Raw genomic sequence first — 19,778 nt, 5'->3', positions numbered from 1 at the left:
CAAGAATACTATATCCAGCTAGGCTATCATTGAAAATAGAAGGAGAGATTAAAAGCTTCCAGGACAAACAAAAACTGAAAGAATTTGCAAGCACCAAACCAGCTCTACAGGAAATATTGAAAGGGGTCCTCTAAGCAAAGAGAGAGCCTACAAGTGGTAGATCAGAAAGGAACAGAGACCATATACAGTAACAGTCACCTTACAGGCAATACAATGGCACTAAATTCATATCTCTCAATAGTTACCCTGAATGTTAATGGGCTTAATGCCCCTGTCAAAAGACACAGGGTATCAGAATGGATAAAAAACAAAATCCATCTATATGTTGCCTCCAAGAAACTCATTTTAAGCCCGAAGACACCTCCAGATTTAAAGTGAGGGGGTGGAAAAGAATTTACCATGCTAATGGACATCAGAAGAAAGCAGGAGTGGCAATCCTTATATCAGATCAATTAGATTTTAAGCCAAAGACTATAATAAGAGATGAGGAAGGACACTACATCATACTCAAAGGGTCGTCCAACAAGAAGATTTAACAATTTTAAATATCTATGCCCCCAACGTGGGAGCAGCCAACTATATAAACCAATTAATAACAAAATCAAAGAAACACATCAACAATAATACAATAATAGTAGGGGACTTTAACACTCCCCTCACTGAAATGGACAGATCATCCAAGCAAAAGATCAGCAAGGAAATAAAGGCCCTAAACGACACACTGGACCAGATGGACATCACAGATATATTCAGAATATTTCATCCCCAAGCAACAGAATACACATTCTTCTCTAGTGCACATGGAACATTCTCCAGAATAGATCACATCCTCGGTCCTAAATCAGGACTCAACCGGTATCAAAAGATTGGGATCATTCCCTGCATATTTTCAGACCACAATGCTCTAAAGCTAGAACTCAACCACAAAAGGAAGTTTGGAAAGAACCCAAATACATGGAGACTAAACAGCATCCTTCTAAAGAATGAATGGGTCAACCGGGAAATTAAAGAAGAATTGAAAAAAATAACAGAAACAAATGATAATGAAAATACAACGGTTCAAAATCTCTGGGACACAACAAAGGCAGTCCTGAGAGGAAAATATATAGCGGTACAAGCCTTTCTCAAGAAACAAGAAAGGTCTCAGGTACACAATCTAACCCTACACCTAAAGGAGCTGGAAAAAGAACAAGAAAGAAACCCTAAACCTAGCAGGAGAAGAGAAATCATAAAGATCAGAGCAGAAATCAATGAAATAGAAACCAAAAAAACAATAGAACAAATCAACGAAAGTAGGAGCTGGTTCTTTGAAAGAATTAATAAAATTGATAAACCCCTGGCCCGACTTATCAAAAAGAAAAGAGAAAGGACCCAAATAAATAAAATCATGAATGAAAGAGGATAGATCACAACTAACACCAAAGAAATACAAACTATTATAAGAACATACTATGAGCAACTCTACGGCAATAAATTTGACAATATGGAAGAAATGGATGCATTCCTAGAAACATATAAACTACCACAACTGAACCAGGAAGAAATAGAAAGCCTGAAAAGACCCATAACCAGTAAGGAGATTGAAACAGTCATTAAAAATCTCCAAACAAACAAAAGCCCAGGGCCAGACGGCTTCCCGGGGGAATTCTACCAAACATTTAAAGAAGAACTAATTCCTATTCTCCTGAAACTGTTCCAAAAAATAGAAATGGAAGGAAAACTTCCAAACTCATTTTATGAGTCCAGCATCACCTTGATCCCAAAACCAGACAAGGATCCCATCAAAAAAGAGAGCTATAGACCAATATCCTTGATGAACACAGATGCGAAAATACACAACAAAATACTAGCCAATAGGATTCAACAGTACATTAAAAGGATTATTCACCACGACCAAGTGGGATTTATTCCAGGGCTGCAAGGTTGGTTCAACATCCGCAAATCAGTCAATGTGATACAACACATCAATAAAAGAAAGAACAAGAACCATATGATACTCTCAATAGATGCTGAAAAAGCATTTGACAAAGTACAGCATCCCTTCCTGATCAAAACTCTTCAAAGTGTAGGGATAGAGGGCACATACCTCAATATCATCAAAGCCATCTATGAAAAACCCACCACAAATATCATTCTCAATTGAGAAAAACTGAAAGCCTTTCCGCTAAGGTCAGGAACACGGCAGGGATGTCCATTATCACCACTGCTATTCAACATAGTACTAGAGGTCCTAGCCTCAGCAATCAGACAACAAAAGGAAATTAAAGGCATCCAAATTGGCAAAGAAGGAGTCAAATTATCACTCTTCGCAGATGATATGATACTATATGTGGAAAACCCAAAAGACTCCACTCCAAAACTGCTAGAACTTGTACAGGAATTAAGTAAAGTGTCAGGATATAAAATCAATGCACAGAAATCAGTTGCATTTCTCTACACCAACAGCAAGACAGAAGAAAGAGAAATTAAGGAGTCAATCCCATTTACAATTGCATCCAAAACCATAAGATACCTAGGAATAAACCTAACCAAAGAGACACAGAATCTATACTCAGAAAACTATAAAGTACTCATGAAAGAAATTGAGGAAGACACAAAGAAATGGAAAAATGTTCCATGCTCCTGGATTGGAAGAATAAATATTGTGAAAATGTCTATGCTACCTAAAGCAATCTACACATTTAACGCAATTCCTATCAAAGTACCATCCATCTTTTTCAAAGAAATGGAACAAATAATTCTAAAATTTATATGGAACCAGAAAAGACCTCGAATAGCCAAAGGGATATTGAAAAAGAAAGCCAACGTTGGTGGCATCACAATTCCGGACTTCAAGCTCTATTACAAAGCTGTCATCATCAAGACAGCATGGTACTGGCACAAAAACAGACACATAGATCAATGGAACAGAATAGAGAGCCCAGAAATAGACCCTCAACTCTACAGTCAACTAATCTTCGACAAAGCAGGAAAGAATGTCCAATGGAAAAAAGACAGCCTCTTCAATAAATGGTGCTGGGAAAATTGGACAGCCACATGCAGAAAAATGAAATTGGACCATTTCCTTACACCACACACAAAAATAGACTCAAAATGGATGAAGGGCCTCAATGTGCGAAAGGAATCCATCAAAATCCTGGAGGAGAACACAGGCAGCAACCTCTTCGACCTCTGCCGCAGCAACATCTTCCTTGGAGCAACGCAAAAGGCAAGGGAAGCAAGGGAAAAAATGAACTATTGGGACTTCATCAAGATCAAAAGCTTTTGCACAGCAAAGGAAACAGTTAACAAAATCAAAAGACAACTGACAGAATGGGAGAAGATATTTGCAAACGACATATCAGATAAAGGACTAGTGTCCAGAATCTATAAAGAACTTAGCAAACTCAACACCCAGAGAACAAATAATCCAATCAAGAAATGGGCAGAGGACATGAGCAGACATTTCTGCAAAGAAGACATCCAGATGGCGAACAGACACATGAAAAAGTGCTCCATATCACTCGGCATCAGGGAAATACAAATCAAAACCACAATGAGATATCACCTCACACCAGTCAGAATGGCTAAAATCAACAAGTCAGGAAATGACAGATGCTGGCGAGGATGCGGAGAAAGGGGAACCCTCCTACACTTTTGGTGGGAATGCACCTGGTGCAGCCACTCTGGAAAACAACATGGAGGTTCTTCAAAATGTTGAAAATAGAACTGCCGTATGACCCAGCAATTGCACTATTGGGTATTTACCCTAAAGATACAAACGTAGTGATCCAAAGGGGCACGTGCACCCGAATGTGTATAGCAGCAATGTCCACAATAGCCAAACTATGGAAAGAACCTAAATGTCCATCAACAGATGAATGGATCAAGAAGATGTGGTACATATACACAATGGAATACTATGCAGCCATCAAAAGAAATGAAATCTTGCCATTTGCGACAACATGGATGGAACTAGAGCGTATCATGCTTAGCGAAATAAGTCAAGCAGAGAAAGACAACTATCATATGATCTCCCTGATATGAGGAAGTGGTGATGCAACATGGGGGCTTAAGTGGGTAGGAGAAGAATCAATGAAACAAGATGGGATTGGGAGGGAGACAAACCATAAGTGACTCTTAATCTCACAAAACAAACTGAGGGTTGCTGGGGGGAGGGGGTTTGGGAGAAGGGGGTGGGATTATGGACATTGGGGAGGGTATGTGCTTGGGTGAGTGCTGTGAAGTGTGTAAACCTGGTGATTCACAGACCTGTACCCCTGGGGATAAAAACATATGTTTATAAAAAATAAAAAATTAATAAAAAAAAAAGAAGATGTGGTATATATACACAATGGAATACTATGCAGCCATCAAAAGAAATGAAATCTTGCCATTTGCGACAACATGGATGAAACTAGAGCATATCATGCTTAGCGAAATAAGTCAAGCAGAGAAAGACAACTATCATATGATCTCCCTGATATGAGGAAGTGGTGATGCAACATGGGGGCTTAAGTGGGTAGGAGAAGAATCAATGAAACAAGATGGGATTGGGAGGGAGACAAACCATAAGTGACTCTTAATCTCACAAAACAAACTGAGGGTTGCTGGGGGGAGGGGGTTTGGGAGAAGGGGGTGGGATTATGGACATTGGGGAGGGTGTGTGCTTTGGTGAGTGCTGTGAAGTGTGTAAACCTGGTGATTCACAGACCTGTACCCCTCGGGATAAAAATATATGTTTATAAAAAATAAAAATTAAAAAAAAATCCAGAATGCATAGCCTCTGTACAAAGAAAAAACTAAAAATTCTAGATGATCACATTCATCTTGCATTCCCCACCATGACTAACATTGCACTTTGCATAGAGTGGCTCCTGGATAATTATTGTATAAATAATGTTCTTGTTCCTCCAAAAAAAAAAATTCTGTGGAGATTTCTTATGAAATTAAAAATAGAGCTACCCTGTGACCCTGCAATTGCACTCTTGGGTATTTACCTGAAAGATACAGATGTAAGGAGAAGGGCCATCTGTACACCCAATGTTCACAGCAACAATGGCTACAGTTGCCAAACTGTGGAAAGAGCCAAGATGCCCTTCAACAGATGAATGTATAAAAAGGATTCAGTCCATAGATACAATGGACAATTATGCCTCCATCAGAAAGGGTGAATTCCCAACTTTTGTATCAACATGGATGGGACTGGAGGAGATTAAGCTGAGTGAAAAAAGTCAATCAGAGAAAGTCAATTATCATGTGGTTTTACTTACTTCCAGAGCATAAAAAATAACATGGAGGACATTAGGAGAAAAAAGGAAAAGTGAATTGAGGGAAATTGGAGGGAGACTTCATTTTAAAGGCAGGTCTTTCTGCCACTGCTGCTCTGGTCACCACCCAGGGAGCCTGGTGGCCTCTATCCTCTGGGGGAGTTGGGGCACTGGTGAGTCCAGCACAGGGGCACCAGGAGGCAAGGCTACCACCCCTGGTGTGGCAGTTGGGCTGTCAGTCACAGAGTTAGTGGCTGCTTCCACAAGGGGTAGAGCACAAGCTCTGGCCACTGCAGCACCCATGCTGGAGAGGAAACTCTGCCTCTGTCCGGGTGTTTGCCACTCTCCATGGTGTCCACCACCTGTTTGTGCTTGCCTTGCTCCCCCTAGAATTTAAATTAAAAAAGAAATTTAATTTAAAAATTTAAAATTAAAAAAAGAAATTTAAATTTAAAAAAGAAAAAAGGAAAAAGAAGCCTCTCCCAAAACAAACAAAAAAGAAACAGTGTTATCATAATCTCCCGGCAAAAAAATCTTTTTTTTTCTTTTTCTGAAGGGTTAAAAGGTTCAGGATTCAGAAAAGTTTTTTCTTCATCTAGATTATTAATTCATGCTGGGTTCTTTTTTTTTTAAGATTTTATTTATTTTTTTTCCTTTATTTATTTTCAGCATAACAGTATCATTATTTTTTCACCACACCCAGTGCTCCATGCAATCCGTGCCCTCTATAATACCCACCACCTAGTACCCTGACCTCCCACCCACCCCCCGCCACTTCAAACCCCTCAGATTGTTTTACAGAGTCCATAGTCTCTCATGATTCACCTCCCCTTCCAATTTACCCCAACCCCCTTCTCTCTAACTCCCCATGTCCTCCATGCTTTTTGTTATGCTCCACAAATAAGTAAAACCATATGATAATTGACTCTCTCTACTTGACCTTACTTCACTCAGCATAATCTCTTCCAGTCCTGTACATGTTGCTACAAAAGTTGGGTATTCATCCATTCTGATGGAGGCAGAATACTCCATAGTGTATATGGACCAAATCTTCCTTATCCATTCATCCGTTGAAGGGCATCTTGGTTCTTTCCACAGTTTGGCGACTGTGGCCATTGCTGCTATAAACATTGGGGTCCAGATGGCCCTTCTTTTCACTACATCTGTATCTTTGGGATAAATACCCAGGAGTGCAATGGCAGGGTCATAGGGAAGTTCTATTTTTAATTTCTTGAGGAATCTCCACACTGTTCTCCAAAGAGGCTGCACCAACTTGCATTCCTACCAACAGTGGAAGAGGGTTCCCCTTTCTCCACATCCTCTCAAACACATGTTGTTTCCTGTCTTGCTAATTTTGGCCATTCTAACTGTTGTAAGGTGATATCTCAATGTAGTTTTAATTTGAATCTCCCTGATGGCATGCTGGGTTCTTATCCGAATTCATGAATTTATATCTTTATAGACTGTATTACTGATAATGCATTTGGTTCCAAACAGTTCTTTTTAAATAACAAATTAATTTAAAATATCTTTGAAATTTTTCTGTCTTGCAAAAAAATGTATCAGCTATTGCTTTATATTTATCTCTACACTGTCTCCCCAATTTCTATTCTTGTTGTATTCACTGTTCTATTTTCCCTTTGTAACAAATGATATGGCTTACGTTTGTCTGCCTAGTTAGCCTATTTAGCTGGTGACATATGTTTGATCTCCTGGTTTATATAGTCATCATGCGGTTTGAAATTATCATTGCAGTTTTTATTCAATATTTATTGCCTGTCAAACTTTTATAAAAATGATGGTCCTAAAAAGGAGATGCTGGTTCAGTGCTTTGAGATGATCCCCAATTCTTACAACCTTTGAATCTATGGGCTTTACATAAGAAAGGTACTGGAATTCCCTTCCTAATTTTTTTTCCTCAAATGTGGCATTAATTTGCCAGATATATTCTTTCCCTCTGAAGTGAGACATGACAACCAGGATAATCTCTTCTGGCCTGTGAGGGACAAAACCACTAAATATGGAAAACTTAGTATTTTTATCAGTGATGCCTTTGAGAAATGATCTTGATCAAAATAGAAAATGCAATATTAATATAGGAATACTTCACTAAAATGAGTCAGGAGTCCAGTCAGAGGAGATCTCCCACCACATCACTGCCTATCGGCCCTTTGCAGACCCATCAAGAAGAGAGGTACCTTGCATCCTGAAGAGAAAGAAAATTATGTATTGCTACCCTAGCAGGAGGTAAAAAAAAAAAGTTTTTGTTTGTTTGTTTTTTGTTTGTCTGTTTTGTTTGCCTGGTGGGCTTTAGCTCAACCTGTTAGAGACCTTTAAAAAAGTATCCAGTGAAAAGTCACTACACTTGTATTCCCAGTTTACCCCAATAAACTTTCTGTTTACAAAATCCCCTTCTAATACCTCCTTTCTTCTGTAAGAATAGTCCTTTCCCTTTTTTTCCCCCCAGACTTGCCTATGGCTTTGCCATAGCTTTCATGGAAATTGCAATTATCTGTTATTCCTAAATAAACCCATTTTGGGTTTAAATTGACAGTTTTATGTGTAATTATAACACTGTGAACCAGGGAGTTGGGACCATTTGGACAAGCAGTAAAGTCTCTGACATGGTTATACGTCTCTGGAGTGTCATAACTGCTGAAGGAGGCATAGGAAACCAACAGCGAACTCTTGGGATGGGGCTACATCATGTGAGATGGTGTCCTACCAATATTGAATCTCTATCACTCAGAGACGAGGTCCCGAGTCTTTCTATGTTGGCAACATAGAAGATGGGTGATCCACATGGCTATCCAGTTAGTGTACTGGTCATGGGCTAGAGGTGGCGTGTCAAAATATAACTTGGGGGCTTCCCTGAAGACTGAATTGCATATCTTGTGCTGGCTGCTATTGAAACAAATTTTTAAGAGCTCCTTTGGATCATCAAGGGCACATTTAGTAACCTAATAAGTGGCTTTCTTTTCATTTCCCAAGGAACTCACCCAGTGCTCATAAAGATTCAGGATACATAAATATTCCAGTCTAAGAGGGATCTGCAGATGCTATTTGTGAATTCCTGGAACCACCCAGAGGGCAATGGACAAATCTTGGAGGGTTACAATACTGTAACCAGATAGGTTTTTGTAAGGACAATCATAGAGCAAGTCAGCTTTTAACAATATTTGATGTATAGAAAGCAAAGGTAAGTGTACTTTAAACATTCCTGCCAGAAAGCCCATTGCCTGAAAAAAAAATAATTCAGCCCATCTGCCACAGAATTCCTCCTCAAAGGAGATGAGCTCTTTCCTTACTAAATTGGTTCTTGTTCCCTTTGGATCACCAGAAATTGTTGCCTCTCACCGGGGCACCTACTTCACCTACCTGGAGATTCAACGGTGGACTCTCCAACTTAATATTCTTTGGAATTTTCATCTAGGCTACTGCTTCCAGGCAGCTGGCCTCCCTGTTTGGTCCAGAGACTCCAGGTAAAGTTAGCAGTAACTTGAGTCCTGGTGTTTTATAGGACTGAAAATGGTTGTACATTTTTTTTTTTTTGTCCCAGTAGAGCATTAGTGTAGCTATAATGGCAATTGTCTCCAGGATGTAGTATAGGCCACAAGAATCTACCAATTTCCTAGGGTAGAGATTCAGCTCTAGTAGTCCTGGAAGTTAGGGAATGGGGAAGAGATAGCTGTAGGGACTAACTGTGGCTCAGAATAGTTAGTTGGTGGCTGTGTGGCAAGAAGATATATGGCAGAAAAGTTATAACCTGTGAGAATGCTAATTTCAGGGCCTGGAGTTTAGAAACTGGCTGTCCAGATAGTCAGTGACCAGGAACCTAAATATTTTTTAACTTTTAGCAGAGACTTTTCTGCGCATTCTCATGAGGGGCAAAATTATGTTAGAGGTTTATTGGAGGGAGAATGAGGGAACACTCTCAATTGAAAGACATTTGTTCAATGGACCTTTCTGGGGAAGTGGGAGTGGAGGGGCAGGAAACTGAAGGAAGTATCTGGGTGTTTGGGTGGTAATATCCACCACATCTAGAAACCATGCCAATGACCTTCAGTATCTTTTTAATGGTTTTGGCAGTCTTAATAAAATCCAGTATTGTTGTTTTGTCATTTGGAGAAGCACCCACTAAAAATAATTCTCTAGACAGTGGGTCAAATGGACCTTCTTCAGGATTAAAAATAAGCAAGAGTATCAAGGAGGAACTTGGGAAGATGGTGGAGGACCCTGATCTCACCCTGTCTTATATTTATAACTAGATATCATCCACAACCAAATAAATAAACTGGAGAGCAATCTGAAGAATGGAAGAACAAGTGACACAGTTAATATAGAGATGAAGCTACATCTGAAAGTTCAGGAAGGTGAGAAAGGTGGAGGAGGGTGGCTCAGATGAGGGAAGGAGCACATGAGGAAGGCAGAGAAATGGGCCCTCACAACAGGGAGCTCTCATGGGGAAAACTAATCCCCATAATGTTTAGCTTTGAAAACCAGAGGAGGTGAGTTCTGTGCATTGGTAAAATCAGTGGGACTTGGAGCTTAGAGCTTTAAAAGTCAGCTGACTCACCACTGGGGTAGCCAGGAAGATGAGTGATAGCTCAAAGAGATAGCAGCCTTCAGGGAGGGCAAGGCAACAAAGTGGGAGTTTACACAATACTGGTGGTAAAGAGGAGACAGATTTGTTTTACACTGATATTGGAGCTTGTTGGGGGACTTCTTTCAAAATAAGGGAGCCATTTTGCTTCCCCACCCCCAACATAAACACAGAGAAACCTGTTGCTGGTAAAGCTTCACAGACACTCATAGTGTCAGCTCAGGGCAAATTTTGTTAAAGCAGTATGAGCACCCTGCCCAGCTGCTGGTTGCACAGCTTCCTCTTCACACAGTACCAGCCAATAGGCTGCACCCAGCTGTGCACCCCTAGCCACCACCACACACCGGGGCCACCGGTGCCCAGCTATTGTCATGTGCCACATCAATACTCCTAGATATCTTGTATGCAATCCCCATCCACACAGAGTTTCAGGGGATCTAGCATAGGACTGGTAGGCCAACATTAATTTTGCTAACACCGTTGCACTACTCTCAAGTTCCCTGTAGGCATGCTACCCCAGAACTGAATTGCCTGTGTCCAACTAACACCAGAGAGAGCAAGCACACCTCATGAAAGGGAGTCAGTACAGAAAACCACACTGAAAGGAAAAGTGACTCAGACACAGCAGCAGGGCATAAGCGACACACAAGGGATCCTCCCCTGCAGTGGCAGGCTCTGGTGAACAGGAGGCACTGCACTGCACAGGACAGCACGATCCTATCTTCATGATGTAAATACTTTCTTTTTATTTTATTATTTTATATTTATCTTTTAAAGACAGAGAAAGAGTGCAGAGAGAGGGGCAGAAGGAGAGGGAGAAAGAGAATCTTAAACAGACTCCAGTCCAGCATGGAACCTAATTCAGGACTGCATCTCATGACCATGAGATCATGACCTGAGCCAAAATCAAGAGTCAGACCCTTAACCAAGTGATCCACCTAGGTACCCCAAGAAGTCACTACTTTCAAGAGCAGAAGACACAGAGAAACAAACACAGGGAGGCAGACAAATTAATACCAAACGAAAGAATAAGACAATGCCACAGAAAAGATCTAAAAAAAAAAAAAAAGAAAAATAGAGAATTTAGAACAATGATCATAAGGATACTCACTGTACTAGTGAAAAGAGTAGAAGACATCAGCAAGAGTCTTAACACAGAGATAAGGCTTAATGTAGCAAATATAATGAGCTCAATAAATGAAATGATAAACACACATGATGAAGTGAATATCCGTATAGAAGCAGAGAAATGAATTGATGGTCTAGAAGACAGAATAGTGAAAAGTATTCAAGATGAAAAAGAATGGAAAAAAAAAGAACTACACAAAAAGGGTATAAACTAAGGAACTCAGTGCTCCATCAAATATAATAATATTTGAGTCCCAGAAGAAGAAAAGAGAGAAAAGGGGGCAAAAAATGCAGTTGAAAAAAGAATAGCTGAAAACTTCCATAGTCTCGGGAAGGAAATAGACATCAAGATGAAGAGGTATAGAGAACTCTCATCAAAATCAACAAAAGTGGGTAGGAGAAGTATAAATGAAACAAGATGGGATTGGGAGGGAGACAAACCATAAGTGACTCTTAATCTCACAAAACAAACTGAGGGTTGCTGGGGGGAGGGGGTTTGGGAGAAGGGGGTGGGATTATGGACATTGGGGAGGGTATGTGCTTTGGTGAGTGCTGTGAAGTGTGTAAACCTGGTGATTCACAGACCTGTACCCCTGGGGATAAAAATATATGTTTATAAAAAATAAAAAGTTAAAAAAAAATCAACAAAAGCAGAGCATGACTGTAAACAGTTTTGACCCAAACCTATGTTGCCCAGAAGGACTTAAAAGAAGCCAGAGTAGAAAATCCAGAATGGACGTTATTTTCTGATGGGACCTCATTTATTGAACAGGGCACCTGAAAGCCTGGACGTGCTGTGGTATCTTTATATGAAACAATAGAGAGTATCCCTCTCCCACCAGGGTCAAGCGTTAACTGGCTGAGCTGAGGGCCTGAGCTAAAGCCTGAGCTTTAGACTTTAGTAAGGACAAAGAGTCAACGTATATATATTGACTCCAAATACGTCTTCCTGGTTTTACACACCCATGGTACAATATGGAAATCATCAGGAAATCACATGGCTTCTACTAGCCATACATCAACCCTCAGAAGTGGCAGTTATATATTGCAAGGGACACCAAAAAAGGAATGGATGAAGTATCTGAAATACATTGGCTGATGCTGCAGCAAAATCAGCCACCAGATTAACTACCCCTAGTCTGGGATGGCTCCATAACTCAGAGAAGACCCTGCTATTCAGTTGAGAAAATGAGCAATGGAACAGGGATATACTCCCCACTCTACAGGACAGCTCCAAACAGAAGGTTGTTGGTTTCACCTACCAGCTGCTATCCAATGGATGGTCCTAAAAACCCTACATTAAGTTTTACATTTAGGTGGACATAATGACCCATAAACTTTTTACAAGGAGAAATTTAGATAGGGCCTCCTGGTTTGGATAGATACCCCCATGCACTGGATTGAGGCCTTCACCTGTAAAACTGAAAAAACCTCAGAAGTGATAAAGTCACTGGTAAATCCCTTGGTTTGGGCTCCCCTAGTCCCTTCAGAGTGATAACAGAATAAGTATCCAAGGTTCTGGGCTTTAATAATTTCATTACTCTTGCAAGGAGCTTCCTAACTCCCAGCTCCAAAATAACCAACTTCTCCTATTTTACCTTGCAAACAAAGTGCTTGTTAGAACCGGTTTGGTAAGGCCTGCATACAGTGACTTAACAATTCCAACATCAGTCAAAGTGCCTGAAGTTGAAGCCTAGATATCTGAAATCCCTCTGAAGCTAGAGAGGACCTCAAACTAGTCCTGAATTGCCTGTTGCCTGTTTTTTACTCACATCCTCTATCTCTCACCAGACTCTTGACTGTACCCAGTCTTGCACTGTGCTTTGGGCCTTGTCTCTTAAATGTCCTAACCTACTTTATATCTTCCAGAATAAAGTAGTGGTTCAGATGGAGCCTCACATGGAAGTCAAATTGGACATCTACAGGGGACCCCTTGATAGATCTGGACAAGAGAAACCCTGACTGCTGCCTCAACCAATAAGTCAACCAACAAGAATTAAGTACAATCTATCATCACCCTTCTTCCCTAACAGCAGTTAAGGTTACCTCCTCAGAGAGGGGAATGATGAAGGATAATTGGAAGGCAGGCAAGCAGGGAAAAGGGGCCCACCCTCTACCACCCCTTCCTATATGATAGATAGGTGACAAAAATCTGATTGGACAATAGGTACAGGAAGGATTAATAAAGTTAGAACAGCCTGCCAACAAACCCATAAAAACCCCTAGACTTAGAAACTCTGGTGACAACCCCTTCAGGTCCCCTCCTTCCTTGGGAGCTTAATATTACCACTTTCCTATCACTCAATAAGTGTTGCTTTGCTCCCCCCCCCCCAAAAAAAATCAACAAAAGGTGATATATTGTAATTAAATTGGCAAAATAGTGATAAAGAAAAAACTCTTAAAAGCAACAAGACAAAAGAAAACAATAATTTACAAGGGAAAACTTAAAGGCTAGCTGTAGATTTTTCAATAAACACTTGACAAGCCAGAAGGGAGTGGCATTATATATTCAATGTGCTGAATAGCAAATATCTATAGCCCAAAATACTTTACCCAACAAGGATTATCATTCAGGTTTCAAGAAGAGGTAAAGAGTTTATCAGACAAACAAAAACTGAAGGAGACTGGCCCTGAAAGGAATATTAAAGGGGACTCTGAGTGGAAAGGAGAAACCAAACACATCAGTATAAAGGTAGGAAACACAAAAGCAGTAAAAATGAATATTTCTGTAAAAAAGTCAGTCAAGGACCTCATTGTTTAAATAAAAGAACAGAGGTTGGCAAGAAAGCAGAAAAAAAGGAACACTTACAGTGGGGGCATGCAAACTGGTGCATCCACTCTTGAAAACAGCATGAAAGTTCCTCAGAAAGTTATAAATAGAACTACCCTAAGATCCAGCAATTGCACTACTATGTATTTACCCAAAGTGTACAAACATAGTGATTCAAAGTGGGTACCTGCGTCCCAATGATTATAGCAGCATTAACAGTGATAGTCAAACTATGGAAAGAGCCCAAGTGTCCATAACCTAATAAATGAATAAAGAAGTTGTGGTATATATGTACAATGGAATATTACTTGGCCATAAAATAATGAAATTTTGCCATTTGCAATGTCATGGACAGAACTAAAGAGTATTATGCTAAATGAAATAAGTCAGCAAGAGAAAGACAACTACCATATGATTTCACTCATATGTGGATTTTAAGAAACAAAACAAATAAACATAGGGGAAACAAATGAGAAAGACAAACCAAGAAACAGAATCTCAAATATGGAGAATAAACTGAAGGTTGCTGGGGAGGATGTGTGTGGGAAAAGTGTAAAATGGGTAATAGGTACTAAGGAGGGTGCTCTGGATGTCATAGGTAAATGATGAATCACTAAATCCTACAGTTGAAACTAATATTATACACTGTATTAACAAGCTGGAATCTAAATAAAGACGTGGAAGAAAAAAAGTAACTAAAAGGATTTAAAATATGACAATGAACACACAATATGTGGGAGGAGAGAAATAAGAATGGACTCAAACTTAAACAACCACTAACTTAATATAGACTGCTATATGAAGAAGAGTTTACATACAAACCTAATGGTAACTATATATCAAAAAGCACAAATAAAAATGCAAAGAAAATAAAAGAGGAAGAATTCCAAATATATCACTAAAGTAAATCAGCAAACCATGAAAGAAAAATAAAAAAGAATCAGAGAAAACCTTCAGAAACAACCACAAAACAAGTAATAAAATCTCAATAAATACATATTATCAATGATTACTTTGCATGTAAATGGACTAAATGCTTCAAACAAAAGATATAAAGTGACAGAAAGTATAAAACAAAACAAAACAAAAGACCCCTTGATATGCTTCGTACAAGACACATTTTAGACCTAAAGACACCTGCAAGTGAGGGAATGGAAAAACATACATCATGAAAATGATTGTCAAAAGTCAGCTGGAGTAGCAATACTTATATTTGATAAAATAGACTTTAAACAAAGACTGTAACAAAGAAGAGAAGGACACTACATAGTAATTAAGGGGACGGTCCAAGAAAATATATAACATCCATATGTATCTCTGCACCCAAGATAGGATCATCCAAATACATAAAACAGTTAATAATAAGCATAAAGGAACTAATTGATAACAATATGATATTACTAGGGGTTCTTAATACCCCAGTTATTATTAACAGACTGATCATCTTAACAGAAAATCAAAATGAAACACTGGTTTTTCCATCTCTTTGATTCTTTCTCCATTGCTTTCATAAGTGTTCTGTAGTTTCTAGAGTACAGATTCTTTACCGGTTTGGTTAGGTTTATTCCTAGGTTTCTTATGGTTTGGGGTACTTTCATAAATGTAATAGATTCCTTAATTTCTCTTTCTTCAGTCTTATTGTTAGTGTATAGAAATTCAACTGATTTCTGTGCACTGATTTCATGTCCTACCACATTGCTGAATTGCTGGATGGATTCTAGCAATTTTGGGGTGGAGTCTTTGAGTTTTCCATACAAAACATCCTGTCATCTGGAAAGAGTGAGAGTTTGACTTCTTCTTTCCCAATTTGAATGCCTTTTATTTCTTTTTGTTGTCTGATTGCTGAGGCTAAGACTTCTATTAGTATGTTGAAAAAAAGTGGTGAGAGTGGACATCCTTGTCATGTTCCTGACCTTAGGGGAAAATATTTCAGTTTTTCTCCATTAAGAATGATACTTGTTGTGGACTTTTCATAAATGGCTTTTATGATATTGAGGTATGTTCCCTCTATCCCTAAACTGTGGAGAGTTTTAATCAAGAAAGGATGCTCTATTTTGTCAAATGCTTTATCTGCATCAGTGAGAGGGTCATATGATTCTTGTATAATTTTTATTAATGTCATGTGTTACCTTGATGGATTTGCAAATGTTGAACCACCCTTGTTTCCCAGGAATAAATCCCACTAGGTTGTGGTTAATAATCCTTTTAATGTACTCTTGGATTCTATTCCATGCTCGCAGTTTGAAAGAATATTGTTCAGAGCAATATACATATTTGATTCAATCCCTGTCAAAATAACATTGACCTTTTTCACAGAGCTGGAACAAACAAACCTAAAATTTGTATGGAACCAGAAAAGACCCTGAATTGCCAGGATAATGTTGAAAAAGAAAACCAAAGCTGGGAGCATCACAATGCCTGTCTTCAAATTCTATTACACTGCTGTGATCATCAAGCCAGCATGACACTGGCACAAAAACAGACACATAGATCAGTGGAACAGAAGAGAGACCCTTGAAATGGATCCTCAACTCTATGGTAACTAATCTTATACAAAGCAGGAAAGAATATCCAATGGGAAAAAAAAGTCTTTTCAATAAATGTTGCTAGGAAAACTGGACAACCACATGCAGAAGAATGAAATTGAACCATTCTCTTATACCATACACAAAGTTAAACTCAAAATGGAGGTGGTGTGTATTATAGAGGGCACGTATTGCATGGAACACTGGGTGTGGTGTACTGGAACACTGTTCTGGAACACTGAAAAGAAGTTAAAAAATAAATAAAACTTAAAAAAAAAAAAACTAGAGGAGAACAGAGACAGTATTCTCTTTGACCCCGACTGCAGCAACTTCTTTCAAGACATGCCTCTAAAGGCAAAGGAAAGAAAAGCAAAAAAATAGGGGCGGGGGGTGGGAGGTTGGGGTACCAGGTGGTGGGTATTATAGAGGGCACGGATTGCATGGAGCACTGGGTGTGATGCAAAAATAATGAATACTGTTATGCTGAAAATAAATAAAAAATAAATTTAAAAAAATGAACCTTTGGGACCTCATCAAAATAAAAAGCTTCTGCACTAAAGGGAGCATTCAATAAGTCTAAAAGTCAGCCTGTGAAATGGGAGAAGTTATTTGCAAATGACACATCATATAAAGAGCTAGTATCCAAGATCTATAAAGAAATTTTCAAACTCAACACTTCCCAAAAAATAATCCAGTGAAGAAATGGTCAGAAGACATGAACAGACATTTCTCCAAAGAAGACATACAAATGGCTCACAGACTGAAATAATGTTCAACATCACTAGCTTCAGGAAAATACAAATCAAAACCACAATGAGATATCATCTAACACCAGTTAGAATGGCTAAAATTAGGACAAGATGGTGGGGAAGTAGGAGGAGGAGCCTTTTCAACCTGTACCTTGGACCCGTGCCATTGTTTCAGAGCCTAAGACGCACGCCCCAATCTCTCCCCTGACAGAGGTGCACAAATGCCCAGCCTGGTGCTTTCGGATCTGCACCCCATTCTCAGTGCCTGATATGTGCGTGCGACCCTGAAAGAGGTGCGTGCAAGCCGGGTGCTCTTAGACCCAGAAAGACCAGGCATTCCCAGCCCAGGCCAGCGGGAAAAGTTCAGTGTGCAATCGCTGCTTGGAACCTATTTGGCTGTCTGGAGCTCCCAGACAGCCGCCGCTGCCATGGTATTGGGTACAAGCAAAAGATCCTGTGTCCCCAGGGATCACGAATTGGAACCTGCTCTGCCAGCAGCAAAGGGGGAACTCATTTGCAGCCAGACTGAGCCAGACTGAGGCTTCTCTCTGAGAGGGAGGTCAGGGTGCAGTTTGTTTTCCTCTAAAACTACAAAAACGATTAAAAGCCGTCAAGGTGAGAGAAAAAAACAAAAAAAGTGAACAAACATAAAAATGGCCAGAGAACAAAAGCAGTTCCTCAGTTTTCTCAGTTTCCTCAGAGACCACCCCCTTGAGGTGGGGCGGGAGGACTTAACTCAGGGAACATCATTGACTGAAAACCCATGTAGCAGGCCCCTCCACAAGAAAACAAACCAAGAAAGAAAAAAAAAAAAAAGGCTGGAAGAGAACAACCACCACTACTTCATAGGACACTTTTATTTTTAACTCATTCCCACTATTCTGGTTCATTTTATATATATATATATATAGGTAATTTTTTAACTTATTTACCATCACAGTGAGCTGTCCAGTACATCAAATTCCGTAATAACCTTCTAATTTGAAATTTTGATACATACACCTGTGTTTTTCTTTTACATTTCTATTTTTTGAATCTTTTTTTTTTGTATTAAGATGTACTTTTATTGTAAAATACATATCAATTTTGAAAAATTAGTATGAAAACATGAAAAATCTCCTAAATTATTGCTAGATTACATTTTGAGATGGTATTGCTTTATATGCATATACACATATGTATATATAAAATATATAATATAAATATGCATGCATTTAAATGAATTTCTTTTTTTTTAATTAAATTTATTTATTTATTTTCGGAAAAACAGTATTCATTATTTTTTCATCACAACCAGTGCTCCATGCAATCCGTGCCCTCTATAATACCCACCACCTGGTACCCCAACCTCCCCCCCCCCACCACTTCAAACCCTCAGATTGCTTTTCAGAGTCCATAGTCTCTCATGATTCACCTCCTCTTCCAATTTCCCCCAACTCCCTTCTCCTCTCTAACACCCCTTGTCCTCCATGATATTTGTTATGCTTCACAAATAAGAGAAACCATATGATAGTTGACTCTCTCTGCTTGACTTATTTCACTCAGCATAATTTATTTTTTTAATTTTAGTTTAGTTTAGTCTAGTTTATTCCTTTTTATTTTTATTTCTAATATCCATATAGAGTTAAACTTCAAAGTAATCCCTTTTCCCCAGTCAATATTACCCCTATAGGCAAAACAATTTTTAATCCCCCTTTATTTTAGGAAAGTTGAGTCCTTTAACAAAGATATCAAGATACATACAGGAAGAATCAAAACAACCTTCCTTGCCCACACTGAGAATTTATAACCACTCTCTCACCTTTTTCTTCCACCACTATTTTTGTGTTTTTGTGTTTGTCCTGATAGTATATAAATCTTATACTTGGGGTTCTTTTTGATGAGATTCTTCCTTTATTTGTATATATATATATTTTTTTCTTGAGTCATATACTTTTATCAGTCTTTTTGTTTGTCTACTTCATAAATCTTACCTTGGGGCCCATTTGGGCTGAAACTTCTCTTTCATCTTCCCTTTCTTTCCTGTCTCTCTCTCATTCTCTCTTTCTCTTTTTTCTTTTTCTTTTCTTTTGTCTCTCATTTGGGTGGGGAATCCTGATTACTCAGAAGTGTTCCAGGGTGCACCTTGACTGCACCACGGTCGATACATCCAGCTACATCTCTCACCAAAATGACTAGGAGGAGGAATGCCCAAGAGAAGAAAAAACACAGAGGATGCACCTTCTGCAGCAGAGCTAATGGCTATCAACATAGACAATATGTCAGAAAGAGAATTCAGGCTAACAATTATCCAGGCAATAGCTAGGTTGGAGAAAGCCATGGATGACCAAATGGAATTGATTAGGGCCAAACTGAAAGCGACCAGACAGGATGTTCACAATGTTAGGGCTGAGCTGAAAGCTACCAGGGATGAGCTTCACAATGCTCTCAATGAGTTCCAATCTAATCTAAATTCTCTCAAAACTTGGGTAACTGAGACAGAAGATAGAATTAGTGATCTGGAGGACAAACAGATAAAGAGAAAGGATCAGGAGGAAGCCTAGAACAAACAGCTTAGAAACCAGGAAAACAGAATCAGGGAAATAAATGATGCCATGAAACGTTCCAACATCAGAATTATTGGAATCCCTGAAGGGGAGGAGAAAGAAAGAAGTCTAGAAGATATAGTGGAATGACTTCTTCATGAAAAATTTCCCAATCTCATGAATGGAACCACCGTTCATGTACTAGAGGCTGAAAGGTCTCCACCCAAGA

The 19,778-nt window shown here is 39.1% G+C and overlaps 1 long non-coding RNA gene across 1 annotated transcript in view; it reads right to left on the bottom strand.

Moving 5' to 3' along the window:
* The window catches only part of LOC309867603, a 45,727-nt gene extending 26,579 nt beyond the window's left edge, over positions 1–19,148 (bottom strand). Inside the window, exon 1 of the long non-coding RNA XR_014313264.1 lies at positions 18,998–19,148. This is a non-coding gene — a long non-coding RNA (uncharacterized lncRNA). The remainder of the gene's footprint in view (positions 1–18,997) is intronic.
* Positions 19,149–19,778: the final 630 nt, after the last annotated feature.

Source organism: Mustela nivalis (genome assembly GCF_964662115.1).
Source record: "Mustela nivalis genome assembly, chromosome: 6".
Taxonomy (NCBI): Eukaryota; Metazoa; Chordata; class Mammalia; order Carnivora; family Mustelidae; genus Mustela; species Mustela nivalis.
This window is presented reverse-complemented; position numbering and strand designations above follow the sequence as displayed.